Here is a 17,337-nt window from a genome sequence, read left to right on the forward strand (position 1 = left end):
ACTCAGTTTGTGAAAGTCAGAGGGTAAGAGCTGCACAAGAGAAACCCTTGTAGAAGGTACTTCCAGTATAGAGAAGTTCATATGGGGCTAAAAAGAATAAGATTATGGAGGACCTCTCCAGTGGCACAGTGGGTTGAGCACAGCGCTGTGAAGTGGTCTGCAACCTCTGCAGCCGGTTTGATTCCCGGCCGGCCAGGGAGATACCCACATGGTGCGGCAGACCTCTCCTGTCTCACCCACTGCTGCTTCCCTCAGCAGTGTTTTTGGTCCGTCTACCTGTTCTGCTCCCCACTCTCTCTGGTGAGTCCTCTCACCCTCCCATTCCTTTGGTCTGTACCCCAACTCTTGTATAAGTATATTAAATCTTAAAAAAAAAAAAGGAATGAGATTGTAGAAATGGCAATGTCAAAATGGGAAATAAAATGTCTTTTCCTTAACGGCATACAATACCATGTTTACTGATCTAAGTAGGCCAGAGATGGGCTGTGAACTAAATTCTGAGATGGCCTAGTTTTCTTTAATTTCTTCATCAGTGCTAGAATCCTTGTAAGAATTGATACAGAAGAAGTTAGTGGACAGAATTACCTACATTTTACAAAATAAAATGTATCCATAACTGTGTTCCTTACTTGGTGGAGACTATGGAAGCATAATTGAATAAAACTAACACATAACATGGAAGTTTTTATAGATACGTGGCATAAGGAGTACTTTTTGACTCCTATTCCTGTAAGCGGCCTTAGTGATCTCTGAAAATGGTTCACTACTCACTTGGTGCAGAAAACCCTACAAAGTCATGCAAACCAACAGGTTCAAATCTCCGTGTTCATTTTAAGAACACTCGTGAAACTGCCCAGGCCATCAAAGGGTATGCATATCTGAAAAGCCACCAAGTATCTGAAGGATGCCACTCTACAGAAGCAGTGTGTGCCATTCCGTTGTTACAATGGTGGTGTTGGTAGGTGTGCCCAGGCTAAACAGTGGGGTTGGACGCAGGGTCGGTGGCCCAAAAAAGAGTGCTGAATTTTTACTGCACATGCTTAAAAATGCAGAGAGTAATGCCGAACTTAAGGGTTTAGATGTAGATTCTCTGGTCATTGAGCACATCCAGGTGAACAAAGCCCCTAAGATGCGTTGCAGAACTTACAGAGCTCATGGTCGTATTAACCCTTACATGAGCTCCCCCTGCCACACTGTGATGATCCTTACTGAAAAAGAGAAGATCGTTCCTAAACCAGAAGAGGAGGTGACACAGAAGAAAAAGATGTCCCAGAAGAAACTGAAGAAACAAAAACTTATGGTGAGGGAATAAGCTCAACTTAAAATAAAAGGAAACAAAAGTAAAAGCAAAAAAAAAAAAAAAAGAGTACTTTTTGAATTGGATGCTGCCAGTTGGGAAAAAAAAGAAATATTCAATAACTGTAGAACTGTCTAAATGGAAACTTTGACATGAAATAAACATGGATTAATCATATGTAAGCACCTCAGATAGGCAGCAGAATAATATTCCTTCTCTGAAATTTCAAAGGACACTATTAAATCATAACCCCCTATCTAGAACTTGACTGAAACTTCCTTGAAGATTCATCTTATGCTTGGGAAACTAAGGACGGAAATTTCAGTTTCATCATTATATTTAGTACATTCTGTATTAAAATTAATCAGTTTCTCTTCTAAATAGCAAAATGAGTTCAATTAGAATATAGGTGGTCAGAGAGTAATTTATTATAGATAAGTTATAATATGAATATTATAATGATAGATAAAATTCTATTAAACACTGTTGTGAGATGTTTGCTACCTTTAGCCAACATATCAACTTTAGTTAGGAAAAATCAGTCATAGTTTTCTGTCCTTGTGATCAATGTCTAATTTAGAAAAAAAAAAAAAAAAGCTTGTAACTTGTTCAAGAAGCTGCTTTATTTTCTGCCTAAACACTTAACATTTTTAAACTCAAGTATCCTTATTTATAAAATTCAGTGGTTGTCTAGCTGATCTCTACTGCTGTGCCAGTTACAAAGGCCTCAGAGATAAATAAGATTTTCCTTTGTGTTGGCCACAGACTGAGGACTGTCTTAAATGAAAATTAATAATTTCAGTCCAGTTGGTTTCTAAATCAAAAATTATAAGTAAAGAGCTATGAAAGCAAAGAGAAAGAGGATTTTTTTAAAGATTTATTTTTATTCATTTATTCATATAAGAACTAGACTGTAGGACACAGGTGCAAAGGGTAAGAGGATTCACCAGAAACAAGAGTGGGGAGCAGAACTGGCAGATCTACTGAAATACACTACTGAGGGGAGCAGCTGTGAGACAGGATAGGTCTGCTGTGCCATGTGAGTCAGCTCCTTGGCGAAGGATCATATACTCCTGCCACTGTGGCTCCTGATGTCTTGATAGTGCTGAGCCTGTAACCCTGCACCAACAGGGAGGCCCAAGGAAGAGGATTTCTAAGAATGACAGTGTGTGTAATAATGTATAGCCTGACACCTAAGGACTCCCAAACTACAAAAAGGAATGGTGATTTTTTTTTTACCTTTAATGGCAAATTTGATCAGAATTTGGCTACACATTTCAAAACCCATGCAGTGAAAATCTGTTAATATTTCTTTTCAGCAATGATCATTTCAAATAAAGAGCCTCATAATTTATATAATGACTTGTGTTTTATCTGCACATAAACAGCATATGTAATAATACTCTCTGATGAAGACTTTTTAGTCCTGTCTTTGGGGATGTTTAATGATTACCTTCAGTGGAGTTAAACAATTATATGACCAGTTCATTATAGTGACTTCATTATGTAATAAAGTATCAGGAATTTGGGTTTTGTAATATATTTCCAATTTTGAAAATTAAAAAAAAATTGTCAACACTTACAATTGAAATACTGTCCAAAAAATGACAGTAACTCAGTTCTTACAGGGTGGGGAGGATTTGGACTTACAGAAGGAAATAAAATGTGACCCAAAAGGGAATTGTGAGGTAGACCTGGCAACAGTGCGGATGAATCTATGAAACATAAACATGATGCCCCCACAGAAATAACTTAATAAATTGTAACTGAATCATAGTATATATTGTTGTAATTTAAACTTATACCCCAAGTCACAAACACTCATATGTCAAATACTGTATTTTAAGGCTTCATTGACTTAGTAGCTTTTAATTTTGTATACTAGTTTTTCGCAAAAAAAAAAAAAAAGTAATTTCTCCCAGCATCACCAGTTCCAAAACCATATTTAATGTTAAAAGGAATTAACAATGTGGTAGACTTTGGTTTGCTGTAGTGAAAGTGGCAGACCATATAAGCTTTGGATGTTAATGTTAGCAGTACTGAGTTAAAAATAACCAGTTTTTATCTCTATCGAGTTGTGCTAGACCATCATACCAACTACCATATGGATAATGTGATGTGTTTTTTTCTCTATGGAGAAATGTAAATTGAACCTAAAAAATAAGGGTCCTTATCAGAATTACCTTCTACAGACAGAGAACACAAGCATTTTGGGTCCAATGTATTGCTTTATCTCTTCATCCTATTTACTGCCCTTCACATCTTATACTTTGAAATAATCTTTCATGAAAGCATGAAAATATTTTAATGAAGAAAATCCTTGAAAGATTCAGTTTTGTGGAATATGAGTATCTTTTGCCTATTCAAATTGAGCAAGACTTCTATGTGCATCAAGGCATGGGATGAAAGGAAAAACTCCACATGAGGCCCTAAGAATCTAATATCAGGCACAAAACAGGAAGCTTTTTGCTCTTGGTAGAAAAAGGTAAAACACCAGAAAAGGAGACTGTTTTAGGAAATAGTTTCCAAAAAAGGGAACCCTGGTACTCTGTTGGTGGGAATGTAGACTGGTCCCGCCCCATGGAAAGCAGTATGGAGGTTCCTCAAAATATTAGAAACAGATATGTCATATGACCTACCAATTCCTGGGTGTCTACACAAAGAATGCAAAAGTACTAATTCAAAGGGATATATGTACTCCTGTTTCCAGTGTATCACTATTTATAATGTCCAAGAGGGGTGGATGAAGAAGGTGTGGTATATGTACACAATGGAACACTACTCAACTCTTTAAAAAAATGAACTCTTGTCATTTATGACAATATAGTTAGAACTTCAGGGCATTAGGCTAAGAGAATAAGTCACAAGGAGAAAGACAAATACCAGATGATTTCACTTGTATGTGGAATATAAACAGAACAATGGAACTGCAAAACTAAACCAAAGCAAACCCTAGAAACAGGACTACCAAATTGAGGCTACTAGAGGGGAAGAAGGGTGGGGGTATTAACAAAGTGGGGGACAATGATCTATGGTAAAGGACTAGGGGGGCTTTGAAAGATAAACTTTGAAAAAAATTTCTTTTATAATTCAATTAATGTAGCCTTTGGGGATCTACTCTTAGGAAGAGGGACATTTAATATCGTACTATGTCAATTTAAGGCATAAGAAATCAAGTTGAATTTATTCTGAAAGCGAACAGAAACTGATAAAACTATAATGTAGCTATGTGACAAATATTATATGTTTATGTATGTATCTACATTCTGTCTACATTGTATTTATGTGCTCTCATAGATTGCATTCCAAATGTAAGGGTATTCTGGAGGGAAAAAAAAGGAAATAATCCCCAAAGCAGGAGTTAAACCTGTATATGATAACCTCCTTGCCTTAGAGGCTATAAAAATTGAGAAAGCACTCTCCAATGCCAACCAAGGCAAGAGAAACTGCCAACTGCAGAATGTTATAATTGACAAGAGTAATGCCCTGCACAGATTTTTTTTCAGCAGAAAAGTGAATATTTGAAACCTAGAAATGATGCCCCCCATGGATATAATATTTGTTATCATCATATAGCTATTAGTTGTTTTATAGTAATCGATTTGAATTTATGTTCTCACTTCATTCCGTAATGAGTTTTTATTAAGAAGACCTGAAAGCATCAGAAAAATGGGACTCATTGCTTAATGGTAATTTCAGCCCCTTTGTAATTGTTTTAACATAGTGAATTCAAATCTTCCTTTTAACTAGGTAATGCATTCCTCTTTAAGTTAAACATATTACAAGGTAAATTATTTTGATGCAAGGGGCATAGTTTTATCATACTGCCAGGAAATTAATTCACCACACAAATGCCATGATTTGTCTCTGATAGTAACAAGCAAATGGATACTGAATAAATGCCATGGGAGCACCCCCATGCCATTCTAAGTAGTATTTTTATTAATAATATGAGCGATCAGAAAAGGCAATTGCATTAATTTGAGGATAGGGGACAATGTCATTCTACCTTTAAAATTGTGTCAGTCTTTTGAGCTGAAAAACTGCCTTTGATTAAGATTGCATATTTCTCTCCCATAGCATCTGATTTTGCTCTAATCAAACTGATGCCAATCTTTTTATTTTTAATTCAAGACTAGGTATTTCTCTACTTACTGTCAAGAGATTTAGATGAAGTATCTGTTCCTTTTGACAGAACAAACCTGTAAGAGTACATTCCTTAGTTTGTCGTGCAGTATTTAATAATGCTCTCCTTGAATTCAGAGTTTCTTGAAATGGGCTGAAATCTAAAAATATTTCTGGCAGAAGCAGTTATACCAGACATCTTAATTATTATGTTTCCAAGGAAATGACAGGCTGTGTAAAGGAAGCTGACATGTCTCCCTGCAGCTATGTGCTTTTTATATTGGAACTTTAGGCTATTATAAATTACCTAGGCCTGAGACTGGCATGAGCACAAAGCTTCGGATATAAACCAGCTGCCACATAATGAAGCAGGTGTTAACCCCTACAGATTTCCCTTTGCCTTGTGATACACTGCCCAAATATAACACTCCTAAGAGTGTACAGATTTCTCCATGGACAATAAAAATATCTGACTGTCTCATTCTCTTTATTTTCTTGAGCCCTTGCTGTTTATTCGCCACTGTGGGAATCATTCCTAAAGATCAAATTGAACAGGAAGATGGAGTGAGCTAGAGGTGAAGAGGTTGGCATCTGAGGAGTGCAGGAGGTTGGCAGCTCTTCTGCAGGGCTGATGCTCTCGACAACTATTGTTTGATTTGAGTCCCTGCCTACTCTGCTGAATGCCATGTTTCCACCTTGGGAAAGGAACTTGATCTTTGCACCTGCTGCCTCCTCGTTAGAAGGGAGGGGAGAAGCATTTGGGCGATCTTTGAGTTAAGCAGTTGACATAACAGCACTGCGCAGTAAATTGAACAGAGTAAATGTGTTAAACTGTTTCCTATTGGGAAGGTATTTTGAATTGTACTACCACACTCTTTTAGCTTGCTTCCTGAATTTGGGGCACTTTACTGAATGTTCTTCCAATGCTAACCTCCCCAACCAACTCTAAGTCCCACTGCTAACAACTGAAGAGGCAGCAATTAGTATAATTGTCTTTCTCCATATACAGGGAAGCATCAAATGGGGCCTACTTATCTTTGTGTTATTAAACCTCTAGGTTATGTGACTGATATATTTCATTCATAAGTGAAAATAAGGCTATGTGCTTTTTACAAATCACATTTATAAAATGGTTTGTTATCTGTTGAGAGAAAGCAGTATTACATTATAAATGCTAAAAAGCTTTGAAGATATACGAAAATAAGCGAGTGTCTAGTTTGGGAGCTAACAGTTCCTTTCTATATTACCTTGGATATGTTTGACTGTCTGTTTTTTCATCACTAACAATAAAACAAACAAACCAAAAAACCCGACATAGTATCTCCTGCCAACTTCATAGTGTAGTTGCAAAAATCAAATGAAAGAAAAAATATGACAGTGGTTGAAAGACTGTAACATGCTGTAAAAAATGTACATTTTTTTTATAACCATTTTATAGGCTTTCTCTTATTGTTAGAAATTCCTCATCCTCACTGTAGGAATAAAATGATGAGTGGTATGATTTGGGTGATGAGTGCCTATTTGATAAATCTAGTGGAGAAGGAAAGACCTTCATTCATGGTAGAGCATCTTGTCACTCACCTCATTACAAATAAAATCCAGTGAAATACATCAGGATACTGACAGAAGCTGTTAGTAAGAACTCCTGTCTATAGACAGCTAAGTCTGATTGATGAGTTTATAAAGGCCCAGGCTCTCCACTGTTTCTTTATTAATTATTCCAGAAGACTTTCCAAAGAACTTTTATTTAACCTCACTTGTATGTGTTTTATAGATGGTTTATCTAAGGCATAAAGGAATATCATTTTCAAATAAGATCATTAGCAAAAAAACTGAATGATTAATGTTTTTTAAAATTCAGTTATAATAGCATCATTATACTGAAGTACAAAATACTAGTAAGGGAAATTAAATTATACAAATATATAGCATTATGATCAAGAATATTCTTTCCTTTGTATACACATTAATATTTTTTCATTATGTAGAGTATTTGGTTTTGTAACCAAGATAGATGATTTCAAGTATTGATATTATCAATGGTTTAGCCATTTACTAGATTAACTAAATTTTATATTATAACTAATTACAAGTAATAAATAACCTTTCATCATTAAAAATATTATTATGTGATACCAATTTAAACTATCTTTATTTCACTAATAGCTTTTTATATGAAAGATAATAAAACTTTTAGTATAAATATTTTTAATACTTTTTGATAAAATGTAAGTTACCAGGTTGGCTGCAAGTTATGGGGATTATATGTCATTTTCAAAACTTGTTTATTTTTGCAGTAAATCACTTGTAGCAAAGTTACCAGTCCCATCCCTGAGACAGTACACACAATAACTGATTACTCCATTTTGTGTATATACAAATGTGTATGTATTTATTGCAGCTGAAATATTTTATTTTTACTAGTTAAAGAATTACTTCTCAAAACTCTAGCTTAGTGACACTGTATTTTAATCCATCCCCTCGATGTTTAGAAACCTTTATATATAGGCAACTGAGGCAGTTAACTGTCTGTTCTACTCAATGAATAGGCTGTGGATTTAAAGACTTAGAAAAGATGTAAAAGTAAATGTAAAATCTACAGGCAATATTTCTTTATTTACAATTGTTCATGTTTCTGGTCCAATTCTTTTTTTATAAATGCTCCCCACTGTTGAGTTTTTCATTGGAAAAAAGACTTATGTTTTACTTCTAGCATGTAAATTACCTAGAGTATACCAGTGATCCAGTAAACACAACTTTTATTTACATATGCAAAATAAGTAAAGAAAAGTTGTTTAAGGAGTTTTAAGATGAACATCCCCTCCTGATTTTTACAGTATTGTTAAATCTTTTGGGTCACAACATTATATTACAGTCATTCTTTTTTCACTATGGCTTTACACTTTATCAATAAATTCCTGAATATAGTTAACTCAAAATGATACTGAATTCTAATACTTTGATTTACAAAATCAGTACAAGAAATAGTAGGAGAAAATTTTTAAGTAATGTTTTGTATAGAAATATAACATAAAAATACACCAATACCAAGTGTATAAATATATTTGTATTATTACATACAAATATTATTATACAATTACATATAAAACTAATATGCCCAGTAAACCCAAATATGATAGGAAATAGACCATCATTTCTATTTCACAAAACTTTCATCTACCTGTTCCATCTACCTTCCTCTTCAAAGTTGAATCATATTGTGATTTCAAACATGATAAATTTGTTTTATCTGTTATTGAATTTTATACAAATAAAATTATACAGTAATAATGCTTCTGTGTCTGGGTAGTTGCACACAACAATTTTCTTAGGAGGTTTTTCCATGTTTTTATATGAGGATGTTTATTCATTTTTTTAAAAGATTTTATTTATTTATTTATACAAGCAATGGGCACAGTCAGAAGCACAGGAGGGTGAGAGAATTCACCAGAGCCAGAGTGGGGAGCAGAACAGGCAGACAATGAAATACACTGCTAAGGGGAGCAGCGGGCGTGGCAGGAGAGGTCTGTTGTACCATGTGGGACCCACGCTGGCGACCAGGGATCGAACCGGTGCTGCAGAGGCTGCTGGCAGCTTCGCAGCCCAGCGCTCAACCGCTGCACCACCAGGGGAGGCCCTGTTTATTCATATTTATTGCTTTGATTGTATCGCAATGTGATTTTCTATTCTTTGGTAGGTGAACATTTGGAGAGCTTCATTTTTGATTGTTAAAAGGTGAATATATTGTATACATGATAGTAGAGCACATTTATATTCATTACTCTCCTATGTATACATAGGAATACTGAAAGAATTTAGAAAAAATACAGTATATAAAGTTAAAATATATAAATCTAACACATTTCTCTGTAATAGCAACAAAAACCTGAACAATTAATGTTTTTAAAAATTCAGTTATAATAGCATCATTATACTGAAGTACAAAATACTACTAAGGTAAATTAAAGAATACTTAAAAATAGAGAAATTTACATGTTCATAAATTCAAAAATTTAATATTGTCCAGCTGCCAATTCTCTGTAAATGTATTTATATACTAAAAGAAATCATAATTATAAACCCAGCAGGACTTACTGCTTCCTAGAAATTTTAATCTAATATAAATATTGTATCAATGAAATTAGAATGTATATAGCACTTTTGAAAAAGAACAGATTTGGAGGCCTTATATTACCTTAACTGAAGACAAAATACCATATAATAATTGAAGACAAAAGCCATATAATCAAGACAGAGTGTTATGAGAAAAGGATAAATAAAGAAGCAAGAATTGGGCTCAGATTTACAAAACTGTATAATTATACATATTTTTGATAAAGAGAAAATTTTCCACAGGGAAGGGAAAGTTGATTTTTTTTTTCCAAAAAGGTGCCAGAGTAACTGAATATTCATTTGGAAAAAAATTAACTTTAATATTTTCCTCACACCCTATGTCAGATTTAATTTGACATGGACCATAAATTTTCATAAAAGCTAAGAAATGAACTTATAAAATAAAAAAATGGGAGCATATATTTGACTTCAGAGTAATGAAATTTGCATGTTACAAAGAGAAATTTACCTGATTCTAAATTGAAAGTGTATTGGATCATATATATGTACAGTTGTTGATTTTTTGGAGTTTGCCATTTGCTTGTATTACTGTCTTTCAACTTTTGATTCTAAGTCTATGCTTATTTTTGTTGCTAAGGTGAGTTCCTTGTAAACAGCAGAAGGTAGGGGCTTTGTTTGAAAATCCATTGAGCCACTCTGCATTTTTTGACTGGTGAGTAATCAGTCACTACTGAATGACTACTGAGTTAATGAAGAAATCAAAGGAGATAACAATAACTGGAAACAAATGAAAATGAGCAAACAAGTTACCAGAACCTATCAACACAGACAAATCAGTATAAGAGAAGGAAATGAATAGCAATACAGGCCTGTGTGAAGAAACAAGAAAGATCTCAAATAATTAATATTATCTTCAAACTTAAAGCAATAGAAAAACAAGAACAAACAAAATCAAAAAGAAATAAAAGGAAAAGATAATTACTAGAAAGGAAATAAATGAAATGGAAATAAAAATTACAATACAAAATATCAATGAAACAAAAAGCCAATTCTTTGAAAAATTAAAGTAGACAAACCTGTAGCTAGACTCACTAAAACAAAAGGGAGAAGACTGTAATAAATAGGATCAGATACAATAGAGGACAAGTTACAGCAGAAATGTCAGAAATACAGAGGACCATAAGAGTGTTGTTATGCCAATAAATCAACTAACCTAAAACAAATGGACAAATTCTTGGAAACATACACCTTCCAAGATTGAATCAGGAAGAAACAGAAAACCCAAATGGATCAATTATAAATTGGGAAATGGAAACATTTATTAAAATTTTCCAAAAAACAAAAGCCCAGGACCAGGTTGGTTCAATCATGAGTTCTATTAAAAGTGAACAATAATGTAATATATATATATATATAATATATATATATAAAATTAAAAAAAATAAATATTTCTGAAAACAAAACAAAACAAAATCTTAAAAAAAAAAATGAACTCATGCCTACCCTCCTCAAACTCTTCCCAAAAATTGAGGGAAAGGGAATGAATGGCTCATTGTATGAGGTCAACATTAATTGATACCAAAAGCAGACAAGGACATCACAAAAGAAGAAAACTACAGACAAATATCCCTAAGGGACTAAGATGCAAAAATGCTCAATAAAGCCTTAACAAATCAAATTCAATACTGCATTAAAAACACCACACATTCTGATCAAGTGAGACTTATTCCATGGATGCAAGGATAGGTCAACATCTGCAAATCAATCAAAATAACTCACCACACCAACAAAAGGAGATATAAAAATCATATGACCTATCAATAGATGCAGATAAAGCATGGTTTGACAAGGAACCAATATCCAAAATCTACATAGAACTCACACGATTCAACAATAACCCAATCAAAAATGGGCAGCCTCCATATGGAAAACCATACTGAGATTTCACAAGATATTAAAAATAGATCTGCCTGGGCCTCCCTGGTGGGACAGCGGGTTGAGCACAGCATTGTGAACCTGTCCTCAGCCTCTGCAGCACAGGTTCGATTCCTGGCTGGCCAGGGAGATACCCATATGATGCAGCAGATCTCTCTTGTCGCTCCCACTGGTCCCCTCAAGCAGTGCTATCAGTCCATCTGCCTGTTCTGTGCCCTGCTCTGTCTCTGGTGAATCCTCTTACCCCCCACATGCCTCTGGCCTGTACCCCAGCTCTTGTTTAAATAAATAAATCTTTAAAAACAAAGATCTGCCTGATTATGCAATAATACAACTACTCCTAAGTACCTAACTGAAGAATGCAAAAACACAAACTCAAAAGGATATGTATACTCCTATGTTTATTGCAGCACAATTTACAACCACCAGATTAAAAATACAAGTACCCAACGGCAAATGAGTTAATTGAAAAGATGTGGTATATACACACAATTGAAAACGAATTAAACATAAAAAAAAATGTAAAATCTTGCCATTAGCAACAATATGGATGGAAAAAGAAAGGATTAGGCTTAGCCAAATAAGTCAGGAGATAGACTAGTGGTGGATAATTTCATTCATATGTAGAACATAAAGAAAAAAAAAAAGGCACAAATAAAACTAAACCAAACAAACCCTAGAAATCTGACTGTAGAATTAGGTTACTTGAGATGAAGAATGGGATGGAAGCAATAGAGGATGGGAACCCAGTTGAATATGCTGGAGGATTGTGGGAATGTTGGTGGTGAGTGTGGTGTAACATATCTGAAGAGGGATGAAACTGTGCCTGTGAATCATATACAGTGTTCTAACATTACCTCAATAAAAAATAATGCCATTAAAAATTTTCCAATAAAAGAGCAATGGGAGAAATGGTTGAATTGTGTGCAGACAAAAGAGGAAGAAAATTCAACATGTTGCTCAGCTGGAAAGGTCTCAGTAGCTAAATTCAGGAAGACAATAGCTTTGATGTAAGAAACCCCATGGTGAAAAACAAAGGAAAAATTTGAAAAAAACACAGTTGGAGTCCACGTCTGTCATGTTTGTGTGCTGTTAGAAGGATCATGACTTCAACCTCAGGTTTATTCAGGTAACTTTTAGGATAAGAAATTCAAATAACCTTTGGTCTTTACATTTTCCCCTGGATGAATAGCTCCAACTGAGTTGATTTTATACAATTAAGGGATCACTTTGATGTTATAAATAACACTTCTTTTATCCTTAAATAAGAATATTAGAAAACAACTGCTTTTAGTCAACTTTTCAGTCGACTGAACTTTTCATGATAAAAATTAAATAGAAGTCTTATTTTCTAAAGAGCAATAATATAGTCTTTCTGTGCATACACTTTACTTATATACATTGAAACTATACCTGTGAATACAGGTCAGTCACTCAGAGAAATCTGCTGACTATTCAGCAGATGTGACTTTCAAGTAGACTCCTCATTTTAGCTATAAATAATCTCTTTAGTAACATTCTCTTTTAAAATCTGAATTTACTTCACAGTGGTATTTATTTCAGTCAACAAGGGTAAAATGAACCAAGTAAATAAAAGGCTCAAGATTATTTAAATGGAAGACTGAAGAAACTCAATTTTTTTAATTTAATTTTTGAATGAAGCACTGTTTTCTTACATTGTTGTCAATTTTTGGACACCGTATCATTGCTCCTCTCAGGTGAGGTCACCATAGTCCATGGTCCATGACCGTACTCTCCTGTGTTCTTCCCCTGCCCACAGTTTTCACCTCTGCCCCATGCCTCACATCTGTGGTCAGCTTTCAAGTCTTGTTTTGTCTGACCCGTTGTTTCACTTCTTCATATTCCACATATAAGTGAAACAATCCAATATTAATCTTTTTCCTTCTGACTTATTTCACTGAGCATAATCCCTTCCAGCTACATCCATGTCACTGCAAATGGCACACATTTATCTTTCCTTATTGCTGATGAGTATTCCGTGTATATATACCATATCTTCTTGATCCACTCATCTGTTCTGTGGTGCTAGGTTGTTTCCATATCCTGGCTATTGAAAATAGTGCTATAATAAACATAGGAGTGCAGGTTTTCTGTCAAATTAGTGTTTTTATGTTCATTAAGTAGATTGCCAGGAGTGGAATAGCTGGGTCATATGATCCATTATCAGTGTTTTAAGGAACATCCACACAGCTTTCCGTAGTGGCTAGACCAGTTTAGCAGTGTAAGAGGGCTCCCTTCTCTCCACATCCTCTCTAGCAGTTGTTAAGAAACTCAATTTACAGGCTAGGAAAAATAAATTGCAAGTTGGTAGGATGAGTTGCCCCAAGTCTTGTTCAAATAGGTAGACTGAATCATGGATTGGTAAGCCCTGTCCAAACAGTTTGGCCCATCACACTGATCATGAAGCACCCTATGAGACATAAAGCATTAGATCCTGACTAATTATTATCTCACATTTTTCTGGAGGGAAAAGTATGAAATCCCATATGCATAGATTGAGTGTAACCCATTTGCATATGCCTGGGTTATAGCCCAACCCAGAATAAGCTATGATATTTCTGTCATTAGCTTCAGCTGGTGGAACTGCCCTTAAATATCTCCTCCTAACCCCCTATGGAGAGCCAGGCTGCTTCTCCTTTTCAGCACTGGTTCCTTCATGCATGAGTCTCTAATAAAGCCTTGCCTGGTTCAACTACAAAAAAAAAAAAAAAAAAGAAACTCAATTTAAAATAATGATTTGCAAATTTAAGACCTGGAGACAAATTAGAGTGTGGATGTGTGAAGAATTCCACTATATTTGGATGACCTGTTTTTAGCAAAATCAAGGAAAAAATATTTAGTTGGTTTGATTCAGGTATTTAAAGACAAGAAATTAACAGATCTTTTAATGAGGACTTCACATGCTATGTAATTAACACATAATTAATTGTGAGAACCAAAAATCACTTAGTTATTTTGAGAATTTAAAGGATATATTTAGCTGTCAGTGCTATTATAATAGAAATAAATGACTATGTCATCAAAATAGTTTAGGTTAGGATAGATTTGAGAGGGAAAATAGTTTTATAAAAGTAGGGGTCACCATCATCTTCTTTCTGCTTTGTTTTTACAAATATTAAAATCTAATACTTCATTTGTTTTTATTCCTTGGAGTTCAATAGATTTAGAGATGTTCCCCTAATTTCTCTGGAATTATAGTTTATATATTTTGGGGGTATTCTATTAATAATGCTGACTGATATGATGTAAATTCAATATTCCATAATTTATGCCTCTCATTTGTAGGAAACAAAAATACAAAAAGGAAAGCAAGACTCACATTACAGTATTTAAAGGGTGGTTGCTATTTTCTTAAACAGGACTACATTTCTTTTGCTAGGAAACATAGTCCAATCTATCTTTGACTAAAAGTTTAAATATCAAAGATATGAAAAATCATAGGTAAATTTTAGGAGAAAGTAGTAAATTAGAGATTAGAAAGTCTAATATTAAATGGTTAGTTTAGGGCCTCCCTGTTGGTGCAGCGGTTGAGCGCTGGGTTGCGAAGCTGCCCGCAGCCTCTGCAGCGCCGGTTCGATCCCCGGCTGCTCCCTGGCCACCTGAAGAGGGTCCCACATGGTGCGCAGACCTCTCCTGCCGCCCGCTGCTCCCCTCAGCAGTGTACTTTGGTCCTTCTGCCTGCTTTGCTCCCCGCTCTGGCTCTGGTGAATTCTCTCACCCTCCTGCGCTTCTGACTGTACCCAGTGTTTGTATAAATAAATAAATAAATAAAAATAAATCTTTAAAAAAAAAATGGTTAGTTTAACTCCAGAAAGATTTATGGAGTTAAATATATTTTAAGTAAAATTAGTAGATGGTCTTAAGAGTAGGTTACATATTACAGACTAAAGATCAATAACCTGGATACAAAGCATTGGAAGAACAATGAGAAAAAAGATTGATAAAAAAATAAACAGCCTCAGTGACCTGTGAGTTCATTATCAAGTCACCTAACCTACATAATATTGGAGTAACAAAAGATAGAACAGAGTTTTTTAGTTCTCAAGAATTTTCTGTGTATGAAGAAAATGTTAAATGTATGCATACAAGAAAATTTTTTAAAAAGGGCAGGAAGTGGGGGGACCTTCCCAGTAGCCTAGGGGTGAAGTCTCAGCACTATCACCACTATGGCCTGAGTTCGATCCCCAGCCACGGAGGTAAACCACACATGGCGCATCAGACCTGGCCTGTCACACCTGCTGCTCACCTCAGCAGTGCATTTCAGTAGATCCACCTGTTCTTCTCCCCACAGTATCTCTGGTGAATCCTCTCACCTCCAGCACCTCTGGCCTATACCTCAGTTCTTCTACACACTCAAAAATTAATTAATTAAAAAATAAAATAATTTATTTTTAAAAAGCAGGACAAACAAAAAGAATATCAGGCTAGAGCCCCATTCCTGAGCACTGGTGGTTAAAAAAAAAAAATTCTAAAGAGCTGTCACAGTAAAGTGATGTATAAGACACAGAGAACAAAATAGTTCAAAAACCCTCCAGAATCTTCATAATAAATCAGAGTCCTAAAGATGGAACAATAGCATTAAAGTGCCAAAGGACAAATATTAAGGTGAAAATAAAATACTATATCCAGCAAAAAGAACTTTCAAAATTGAAAGGGATATAAAGAAGATTTTAGTAATGCAATGCTTAGAGAATCCAGCAAAAGTAACTGGTGGACTGTAAGAATTTTAAGGAGGTTTTCCATACAGGAAATGATAGGATTTTGGTTTCACCATTGACAAGTAAATAGGATATTGGTTTTTCCTTTTGGAATTCCTACCTAAATTTCCTTTTTTTTTTTGAGGTAACATTGAGTTCACATTATTGTTGGTATTTTGGAAATGTAGGATCCCCCTCAGGTATGGCCACCAAAGTGCACCTTCCACCCACTCATGTTAACAACACCCATCTTTACCATAAAGGACAAACTGAAAATCAACATTACTTAGACTCATTAATAAACTGGGCTTCCAGGAGCAAATCACCTCTGAAATATGAACAGACAGGCAAATACAGATCACAACTAAGAGTAGTTTACTGGAAGCAGATGTTTCTAGGACCATAAAGTGAAAAAAACAAAACAGTTAAATGATAATTTTGATGAACTGCTAAAAACTAAGTGTGGACTAGCATGAAAGTGAAAAAACCCTGAGGTATTGTGGTTTTAAGGAATTTCTCAACTTTAATGGGTTTTAGCCACAAGTTTCCCACCAGACTCATTAGATCTGGGAAAGAACTCACTCCAGTGCTGGGGAAGATGAATACTGATCAATGAAAAGGAAAACAACTTCCAGGGCCTCCCGGGTGGCACAGCCATTGAGCGCTGGGTTGCAAAGCTGCCTGTAGCCTCTGCAGCGCCGGTTCGAATCCCAGCTGCCGGGCGAGGGTCCCACATGGTGTGCAGACCTCTCCTGCTGCTCCCGCTGCTCCCTTCAGCAGTGTACTTTGTCAGTCTGCCTGCTCTGCTCCCTTCAGCAGTGGACTTTGTCAGTTTGCCTGCTATGCTCCCAGCTCTGGCTCTGGTGAATTCTCTCACCCTCCTGAGCTTCTAACTGTACCCAGTGCTTGTATAAATTAAAACAACAACAACAACAACTTCCAAAGAATGCATCATAACAAAAATCTAATGGGAATAAATTTTAATGGAGTCTTCCCTATATGAGAGAGGAAAACACTATAACCCCTAATCTTTCTAACCTTATTGTCAGTCTTAAAGGAGAAAAGCAAAAATAGCTGTAGCTCTGGAGAATCTCCTGTGAAAATCACAACTTAGTAACAAAGGCCCATCAAAAACTGAGATAACAATCATAATTCTATAGAATATTTCTCATCCCTCACATTTTACCA

General features: G+C 35.2%; 1 pseudogene across 1 annotated transcript; it reads left to right on the forward strand.

The window, feature by feature from the left end:
- The first annotated feature begins 755 nt into the window (after positions 1-755).
- LOC311169447 (large ribosomal subunit protein uL22-like) lies at positions 756-1,312 on the forward strand (annotated as a pseudogene). The gene has a single exon. The product of its transcript is annotated as a large ribosomal subunit protein uL22-like (transcript).
- The last annotated feature ends 16,025 nt before the right edge of the window (positions 1,313-17,337 follow it).

This window comes from Talpa europaea, assembly GCF_964194135.1.
Source record: "Talpa europaea genome assembly, chromosome: 4".
Lineage (NCBI taxonomy): Eukaryota > Metazoa > Chordata > Mammalia > Eulipotyphla > Talpidae > Talpa > Talpa europaea.